Raw genomic sequence first — 9,909 nt, 5'->3', positions numbered from 1 at the left:
GCCCTCGGGCGGGTGGCGCAGCCGGGAGTCTCGGAGCTGCGCGTCCGCCCCGAGGAAGGGGTGGCTCCGCCTAGCGTTGCAGGAATGGGTCCGCCCGCGGCTCAGAGTTGAGAGCAATGAACTGAGCGAAGTCTCTGTGGCCTTAGTAGTTAGTACCTTGCTTCCTCCCCGGAGCTCGCCAGTTGAGCCGCCCTCTGGTGCGAGTGCGAAGCACCGTAGGGGAGAGCTGTTCTCTTCCTGTTGGCCGCCACAATTGTGTGAGCACCGGGTTCCATGCCTTAAGACACTCGGTGGTTTCTTGTCCTGGCGGAGGGCTGGGTTTTTTGTTCTTCGGTTTTGTTTTGGTTTCGTTTGGATTTTCACACGCAGAGGCCATTCTTTGCCAAGTACTTACTTGAAGGCGATTCTTTCCACTCCCTGGACTTTCTTGCCAGTCGCTGGGGCTTGTCGGGTGGACGCTGGCTGCCTCCTCGCTCTCCAAGGACACTGGGCCTCGAGTCCCCAGGGCGGGAGTCATCCTGAGATGCCCTCCGGGGGCCGGGTCGGGAGCTGTCATCGGCCTGCAGTGAGCCCGGCAATGGGGGGCAATGGGGAGGCTCCCTGCGCTGTGTGCTCCTCTCCCAGGCGGTGGTGTTCTTGGTTGCCTGGGTTCTAGGCATGACAGACATGATAGAAAACTGTCATTTCGCGTCTTTCCTCAGACTCTTCTTCTTGGCGGGAGGTGGGAAGGAGGTTTGGAGCATGAGTGACTCAGATTTCTGTTACTCCTCTTTTGCCAGAGGGTGGAGGTGTCTCTGTGAGTCCTTCGTGTGACTTCAGTGGGAGGGAGGAGTCTTAATACTCCACCGTGTCTTCCCAACTCAGTGACAGGCCTTTTGCCCTACTCCTGCTGGCACAACAAGCATTTTGTTGCCGGGAGAGGGCAGGTTTGAGAGAAAGGCCTGCTGGGCATGGGCCACACTTGCTCCACTGCTTGGGTTTGGCAGCTACACTGCCAAGCTGCCTCAGAGTCTCCCGGTAACTTTCAGCGCTCTCTGTGGTGATCTGCGGGACGGGCTCCAGGGGAGACTGGTTGGAAGAATCCTGCTTGCTGTGTGCCAGCGGCTTAGCTAGTGGGAGTGGGGACGTGGCTGGTCCCAGACACTCGTTCCTCTTCTTTCTCTTTACGAACTGCATTTTGCCTTTGTTGAATGCAGACCAACTAATGGCCATTTTCCCCACCTTCCAGGGATGAATCCGCATGCTGATAACGGTCTCCATATTATTCTTTCTCAGTGCTTGTGCCTGCCAGTGTTTGCTCACCTGAGACAAACCTCTGAAGCCACAGAATCACGCCCAAGACAGCACATCTTTGGCATGCCTGGACCCTCAGAGAGCTCACCTTCTCTCCCCATGAACCTCACGAGGGAAGTGGAACTCACTGACTTTGACACAGAGTCCCCATTTCTGACAGAGATGGCCCGCTCACGCTTCCCATACCGACCTGTGTCTGTGAGTGTGGGCCTCTCTGTTGTCTGTCCCTCACACTCCATCCAGTCTGCTGACTTTGCCCTGCTCCTCTTTGCCTCTCTGGGTTTACCCTGTTCTCTGTGTACTGAGCCCCACAGGCTGAGGTGCTGGTACCTTTCAGGGTCGGGAGGTCCTTCCCCACAGTGGCCTGTAGACTTTTCCAGAATCGAGACCGACTCCTGGTTCTAAATGAGCTCTCAGAATACTCGTTCCCAAGCATGCAGCCTTTGCCAGACTTTTCTCACTTCCCACTATTGGAATGACTCTGAACACTGAGTCTTGCAGTCTGAGGTAGACTCTAGGTCCTGGTCTCTCTCAGGATCCTGATTAGAATTCTCTCATTCACTGCTGTTGCTGGGCTCTTGCCAGAAGCCAGGCCTTGCTGGAGGCCAGATGGTGAATGTTGAGCAATTCCAAGGTACCTGTCCCCCAAAGCCCACATCTGGGGTCACAAAGGTGGGGCAGGATGGCTGGTCAGGAAAGAAGAGGTGTGTATCTGTCCCAGATGCAATGGTGCCAGGGCCAAAGGGGGTGAGCACTGAGCCAGGCAAGTGAAACAGGAGAAAGTGGGAGCCGATGACGTTGGATCTAGAGGTTTGGAATGGAAGGTATTAGACTGGGTGTTTCTGGCTCACAGCCCTACTCACAGGGCCCCAGTGTCTATTCCCAAGCGTGTCCAGCCTCACAAACCCCAGCCTCTATGTTATTGTGCCCCAGGCTTCTGTACCCATCACAGGTAAGAGAATGAGGTAACTAAGGGGCTGAGTACTTTTACTGTGAGTGTGTGTGTGCTGAAATGACTTGCAGTGCCTGCCTCTCTACAGAGAGCCTGGCTACCTCCTGAGAAAAAGGAGTGGGAAGATAAGTGTGGATACCCAAAGACGTGACCCTCCCCAGGCCCCAGCCAAGGCTGGGAATGATGCCCCTGAGCCACTCAGACCTGTTTGCACCAATTTACTTTTGTCTGCACACAGTATTTCAGAAACTGGGTGTGGCCCGCTATCACCCCCACACACTCTTTCCGTCTCAAGCCTCTGTCTCGTGCAAGTTCCTCCCCAAGAGGATCCCCTTCCTCTGTGGTTCTGTCCCCTGCCTGGTTGTATGGTAAGATAATATTTCACTAAGCTCATGCCTGCTCTACTTGCGCAATACAATTTCATCTTTTAAAAATTATTCTGTGGCTCTTTTCTGTTGATGCTGATATGAGCCTCACATTTCTGTGGCCAAAGACATGGGATTCCTTGCTGCCATCGTAGCACAGTGGGACAATGGCACGAGGCATTTATGCTGGATTGCTGCCCGTGCCACACATCACTAGGCTGCTGCGTGCCATGTGCCATTTTGTGGCACAGTCACTTAGGGCATTGATTCACAGGTAACTAAAGATTGTTCACTCCATCTCCATCAGAGAGATGGTTTCCTCATAATTCTTCTGGTGTCTTCATTTGCAGTTAACTGCAAGTGCTTGTTTGTTTTGCTTTGTTTTTGTTCCTCTGCTTAAAGTTAGAAGCGACATTTCTGCCCAAACCTTTGCAGATTGGCTGGAAACCTTTCAAAAAGATTCATAAAATGTGTATTTTCTGCAAAAACTCTGATCATACACATGTCCCACAGGCGAGGCCCACCTCACTATAAGCCGAGCTGGAATTTTTTTAATATATATATACACCAGGAATGAACTCTGGACCTTGCACCTTTAAGGCAGGGGGCAGAACCACTGAGCTAAATCCCCAGCGGAGCTGGCTTCTGAAAGGTGCACCTTGCTAAGTAGCTGAAGGTGCACATCCCTAGCAGGGAAGTGAGAAAAATCTTTCAGTCTTCTGCAGTGAAGGGAACAGTTGGAGTAGGAAACCTCACTGGCCAGGATGAGACTTTGGACAAGTCACTGAGGTTTTCTCTGCCTCCATTTCCACGTTGTACAATGATCCACTAGAGGGTTTTCTGTGTGGATTGTGCCAAGTGTGAGTGTGATGTGCAGGTAAAACAAGGACTGCCTCCCCATGCTGTTCCATAGAAAAAGCTTCAGAGATATAAGCATTATTATTACTAATCATGGTGGTGACCCTGGCAAGTATTCTTACTATTTGCATGAACCTCACAAATAATTGTATATTCTTTCATGCTAGGAAGGAATATTCATTATTTAAACAGTTCCTAATTGATAAATATAAATTTGGTCCCAGTGTTTATCTTCCTTCCTTCCTTCTATCTTTAAATGTATTTTTGTTGTTATTGTTTAGAGTTTTACTTCGTTGTTTGTTTGCTTGCTTGCTTTTGGCACTAGGTGGTAATTGAGAGTCTTGTGCTTGTGAGGCAGGTCCCCCAGCACAGCTCCATCTGCATCCCCGACCCCAGAATTTATTACTACAACTGTGGCTATCAGGGAAACTTCCAATGTATTCATATTGATAGAGAGAACTTATGTAAATAATCTAGAAACATATACAGTGTTAGAAATATGTTTTAACCACCTCCTTTTGCTTCTGTAGTTTGCTTTGCTCTGCTTGTTTAATGAAACACCCAAGGTCTTACCGCTGAAGCTTGAAGGCACAAAGCCAAGCCCCATCCCAGGATGAGACCAAGTGGTTCATGCTGAAATAACAGTCCTTGAGCTATAAAATTTTCCGTAAACTACAGGGCTATAAAAGTGTCCAGATGGAAAAATCATCATTAGCTCTGTTTTCCTAACCTTGAACACCCCCTTTCTGTGTGCTATAATGGATGGCTAGATGAATCTCAGGGTAAACTCCCCAACTGCAGAGAACCATTACATCTGGGTTAAAGTTAACTGTCTTGTGACCGTGATGTAAACTGAGGAATAAAATGTAACCACTGGGATGAGATCGTGGCTGTAAAAACCTATAAAAGAAGAAGCTGTAACTCAGTAGGGGGGTCGATCACCAGCACTGCCTATTTAAGTGTGATCCAGCTTTGCTGGCAAAATAAACTTTCTTTTATTTTACTTCCATTCTGTGCCTCTCTGTGAGCGTCACTTACCAATTCCTTCCACCACGATATAGTCATTTGTCATCCACATTGACTTTCTGTGAGATAAAATTCTGAAAATGCAATTGGAAGATCTAAATATTTGCTGATTTCTAAGTTTGCCAATGTCTTCCTAACTGCCTTGCCCAGAAGATAGACCAAGTAATATTTCTAACATTTGGGCACGCTAGTCCTCCATTCTCTTGGCCACACAGTGGAGGACTTTGAATCACCAACCCCAACCCCCCAGTGTATGGTTTCAGACAACTAACCTCTTTGGGGACATTTTTGCATGTGAATTCACAATGGCCTGGGCTGTGAATAATTGTCCCAATTTAAGAGGCATCCTGGGAGAGATGCACCTGATCTTACTCTCTTCTCTCTACCCTCTTCACTCTGCTTTAGTCTCTCAGATCTCCTGGAAGCACACAGTGGCAAATGGAACACATCTGCTTGTGAGATGCTGCTGCTCTCTGCTTTGCACATATGGCTGTGGATTCTTTCTCTGGATTCTCAGAGGAGTGGAAAGGGGGTGGTGAGTGTGACTACAGAGGCGCTGGCCGTGGTGCTGACTGCTGCACTGAGACAGTTCAGGACACAGCAGCCCCCAGTGTTTGGAGTTGAGGCCTCATAACTGGCAGTGATTACAAGGAAAGATTGCAAAGGGGAGAGTTCTCTGTTTGAATTTCAGTAGATCTGGAGCTTTACGTAATGGCTGTCCTTGGTTTCTATGGCAGCAAAAGGAGAGGTTGTGGTGTTAGGCCTCACTTTATTTATAGCAATTTAATAACAGTGGGCCTGATGTGCTTGTGAAAGCCTGTAATCCCAGGATGTGGGAGTCTGAGACAGAAGGATCTTGGAGAGTTTGAGGCTAGCCTGAATTGCACAGCAAGACAAGAAGACCCTGTTTCAAAAAAGAAGAAGGAAGAAATGAAGGAAGGAAGGAAGAAAATGAAGAAATTGAAATGGAAGAAATTGAAAGGAAAAGAGGGCCAGGAATGTAGCTCAGGGGGTAGCAACCTCGGATTGTTCCTGAATATTGAATAAAATCAGTGCATCCAATTAAAGGCTGCACATAAAATAGTTGTGAGGAAGGGGTGGGGAGGAGAACGAAGAAATTCTTGGAAAAAGAAAGGAGCCAGAGATGAGATGACCCTGGTGGCAATGTTCAGAGTTGGAATGTCCCACTGTAATGACAACTGTAGCTGTCAGCGTGAAACTAGCTTCGTGGGATCAAAGTGTTTTTTGGTGGTATACATTTTTTTTTTTTTTGGGAGACAGGGTCTTGCTATGTAGGTCAGACTCACTGTGTAGCCCAGGCTCGCCTCAACTCACCAAAATCCTCCTGCCTCAACTTCCCAAGTATGAGATTACAGACTGGTGGCATACATCTCTGAAGCCTGGCTTCTCAAGTCCTTCAGGGCCAAGTATTTTGAGGCATGCAGTCTGCCTTGATCTCTTTTATTTGAATTGTTCCATTTAAGTATTATGCTTAGTTTGGATTACAATGTCCTTGTAAATTGGAACCAAAGTTACCAACTTCAGTTCCTTCTGAGGCACAGAAAACTGTAGAAGGCAGATGACAACCAGGAGTCAGATGATTGTTTCAAGTACACGAGCTCCTTGGGGGACACATCAGGCCTGCAGTGATGGCTGTTTAGTTCTGGAGCAAACAGTGCATAAACTTTCTGACTTCCGAAGGAGACAGTATACACCATGAGTGTTCTGTTCCTTTCCATTTTTTTCTTCTTTCCAGTACCGGGAACTGACCCCAGTGCCTTGTGCTCGCCAGGCAGGGGCAGCACCACTGAACTACATCCCTGGACCTGAGTATTTCATTCTTGATGGAACAAGAGAGGCTCCAGGGGAGGACAAGCCTTCACAGGTCTTGCCAGAGGGCCCTGAAGACAACTACTGGAGAGACACTGCCCAAGGAAAGGAGCAGGAGCTGAGCGACCGAAGGGCCTGCAGCTGCCAGTTTCTCTCAGAGGGTGGGCAGAGCCACACTCAGAAAGAGCACCCTGAAGAGAAGCTGGGAAAATGGCATGTGATTATCGCAGATAGGTAAGTTAGATACCTTGTAGGCAGATAGACAGGGCCGCCCTCGAGGAGCCAACACGGAGGAGGACAATCAAGACAGGTTCACTGAGGGCCAGGGATTTAGCTCAGTGGTTCTACATCCGGCCTTGCAAGATCAAGTTCTCTAGTTTGATCCCCGGTACAAAAAAAAAAAAACAAAAACAAACACAAAAAGACAGGTTCACTGAAGGCCAGAATTGTAAATGGAGAGAAACTACTACACCCTTGTGCTTCCCCTGGGGATAAAAAGCAGTGATTGATTTTCTAAATAAATTTCACTCAGCTGGGTGGGGGGCCAAAGTCTTAACCCAGCCTTCCAGGAAATATCCCTGACCCTCCACCCTTATCGAAAATCCTTGTGTGCTTGCTGAGTGAATTGCTCTCCCCGTTAGACCCCCATTGAATCAATATTGCATGGGTGACTGTACTTGTAATCTTATCGGTTGGTCTTGGTTTTGCCCCACCTCATGCCCACCTTGTCATTTTCCACTGAGTCTTATAGCTTTGTCCCACTTTGTACCCGCCTCGCCACATGGCTTGGCTGTAGAACACATCTTTGGAAAGTGGTTTCCGGTTCCCCTTCTGTCTCTGTTAGGCAGAAACTTTCTTTCTCTCAAAAAGGTTTTCCTACTCTTCACCTCGGTTGTTCCTAGAATGCATCCTTCGATTTTAGAGAACACGAATCACGCTTGGGATAACTGGCAGATTTGGGAGTTCCATCTGTTCCCCTGTATCATGATGAGCAGGTGTGAGCACTAGAGGCACTCGTGCACCTTGCAAGTGTTTTGCGTTCCAGTTATTTTTTCCCCAAGGAAGTGACTTGAAGCAAGAAGCTAGGTGGTTGATCTGGACGATCCAAAGGGGAAGTCGTAAGGGTGGAGGCCTTGGGCTTTTCAGGAAGCAGGTGAGGGCCCAGAGAGCTGTTGGTGAGTGAGTGAGTGAGGTACTCAGACTGTTGCCCTTTGTGGGGCGCAGCTGGTCGCAAAAGATGTTCCCTGACCGGGAATCGAACCCGGGCCGCGGCGGTGAAAGCGCCGAATCCTAGCCACTAGACCACCAGGGAGGTGTCGGGGGGCCGCTCGGTGGCTCAGAGGACTGGCCGGACTACTGCAGGTGCTGGCAAGACGGGAGGACACGGAAAGGCTTCTTCCCTTTGGCTCGCGGTGGGCGCAGCAGCTACCCCACCGCTTAGCACCTCTCGCTTGTCCTTCCCGGGCCCGCAGGAAACCGACCTGTGCTCGCCCCACCGCAGCTCCCGCTCAGGGACGCCGCAGCCCAGTAGCAGCGCCCTCTCCGTGCCCGCGCCGGTTCCGGTGGGAAGGCGGCCCCTGGGTGCCCGGCCGCTGATGCTGAGTGGCGAGGCGCTGAGTCCTCCTGCTTCCGGGGCACGGAGGGGCCGGGGGGAGGGGCGCTCCAGAGGAGTCAGGAGCGGAGGGGCTGCTTTGGGGCCCGCCCGTCTCACCTGGTGCAGGCGTGGCCCTTCACAAACTAGGCGTCTTCCCTCGGGCTCCAGCTGCCCGGTGTCTGTCTGTGCGTGTGTGTGTGTGTGTGTGTGTGTGTGCGCGATCACGTGCCTCTGTGTTTGTGGGGACGGGTCGGTGTGTGTGGGGGGCGCAGGCGCGTTTCTCTGGCTGGCAGATCAACCTGTTGTGCAGCTGCGCTCGGGGAAAAAAGAAGACAAAAGGGCTCCACAGCAGAGGGTTTTTGGCCCCACACTCATCGCACCGGTCGGCGTGTGGAGAGATTTGAGTGACAGGTGAAAGAGGTCCAGCATTTCGGATCTGAAGCTAAACCGCCGGGTGCTAAGATCCTTTTTGTTGCGGATGTTGTCCGCTTGTAGAAGTTGACACCTCCTGGGACCATCGGTGGTCATCAGATACAGTAGAGGGAGGAGGGAATTTTTCTTTGGCTGCACTCTCAAATATCAGGAAATATGCTGAGATTCCCCAGTGTGCTAGGCAAGTCAAAACTCAAGCTACACGGAGTCTCATGGACCTCAAAACAGGGAATGGCGTGGCATGGTGGCGTACCCCTGTGAGGACAGCACTGTGGCAGACTGAGGCAGGACGTCCACAAGTTCAAGTCCAGCCTGGGCAACTTAGTGACTAGGCAAGGCTCTGTCTGTAACTAAATTGAAATATAAAATAAAATAAACAGGCAACTGTTCTCTGAGAGCCACCACCCCACAGATATCTTCCCCACAGGTTCATTTCTTAACACCAATAGTGGCAACTCACAGTGACGCCACAGATGGAAGAAAATCTTTGCACAGAAAGGACAGAGTGAGCAAATGACCAGTGCGATAGCCAGGTTTGGTTACTGTAAAAGCCGAGGAGCTCACATACTGCCCCCGAGGTTCAACAGAAGAACCGAGGGACCCTCTGGCAGCACCTCTAAGGGTCTCATCTGTACACGCTATAGGCCTCATTGGCTCCAACGTTCCGTCTCAGGTCGGCTAACTTTTAAGGACCCAGCCTTTGTCACTTGTGTCAAGCACTAACATGGAGACAGTTAGGTGGAGGCCAAGACACCACTGTGTAGGCGGAAACAATGGCATTTGGTTGTTAGCATCAGATCCTACAAACGCCACACAGAGACATGTAGGGAAAGGAGGAACTGTGAGGAGGAAAAAGAGACCAGAGCTCTCAAGGTTTTCCTCCCTAGGATAAGTGGCCAGGCAGACAGCTATCCAAGAGGTGACTGGCCTGTCTTGCCTGAGCCTAGTGACTAGGTCACCACGGAGAGCAGACACCGAGGGGTGTGGGAGGACTTGAAACTGCCTGAGAAGCTCAGCTGTCCAGATTGGGCCACAGAAGAGCTGGTGTCACGTCCACCCCGCCTTCTGTTGTGGGCAGCACTGCCTGTCTTGGAGGATCACAGCAGAAACATAGATGGTGAGTTGCTTGTGCAGCACGTTAATGAAGAAGGGACTGACGGAATTGAGAAATACATTGCATTGTGATTTAGCACCGCTCAGGTAGAAGACAAACGTGCAGATGAGACTCACATGGAAGCACTACAGAAGCAGTACACGGCAGCATTTGCACAGCCAGTTCTGCACTGTGGAAATATCTGCACAAATGCCCTGAAACCTATGTACAAGAAAGACGACGGTAGCAGCGTTTGTCATTTGAAAACCATGCAACCGGGCTAATTTCAGAAGCATTTGCAAAAAGGCTAAGTAATGCAGAAACTAGGGAAGACATTCTTCAAAAACTATGCCGAGGGTCACTGTGTGATGATCTCACCACCCGTGGCAACAGGACTGCTGGAATAATTCCAAATGCAATCACACACACACACACACACACACACACACACACACACACACACACA

The 9,909-nt window shown here is 50.0% G+C and overlaps 1 non-coding gene across 1 annotated transcript; it reads right to left on the bottom strand.

Moving 5' to 3' along the window:
- Positions 1–7,564: 7,564 nt before the first annotated feature.
- Trnae-uuc lies at positions 7,565–7,636 on the bottom strand. Its single transcript has one exon. It is a non-coding gene; the product is annotated as a tRNA-Glu (tRNA).
- Between the last annotated feature and the right edge of the window lie 2,273 nt (positions 7,637–9,909).

Source organism: Fukomys damarensis, unplaced genomic scaffold (assembly GCF_012274545.1).
Source record: "Fukomys damarensis isolate Sample0158 unplaced genomic scaffold, DMR_v1.0_HiC HiC_scaffold_33, whole genome shotgun sequence".
NCBI lineage: Eukaryota > Metazoa > Chordata > Mammalia > Rodentia > Bathyergidae > Fukomys > Fukomys damarensis.
Note: the sequence above shows the minus strand (reverse complement) of the source record. Positions and strands in the feature narration are given on the sequence as shown.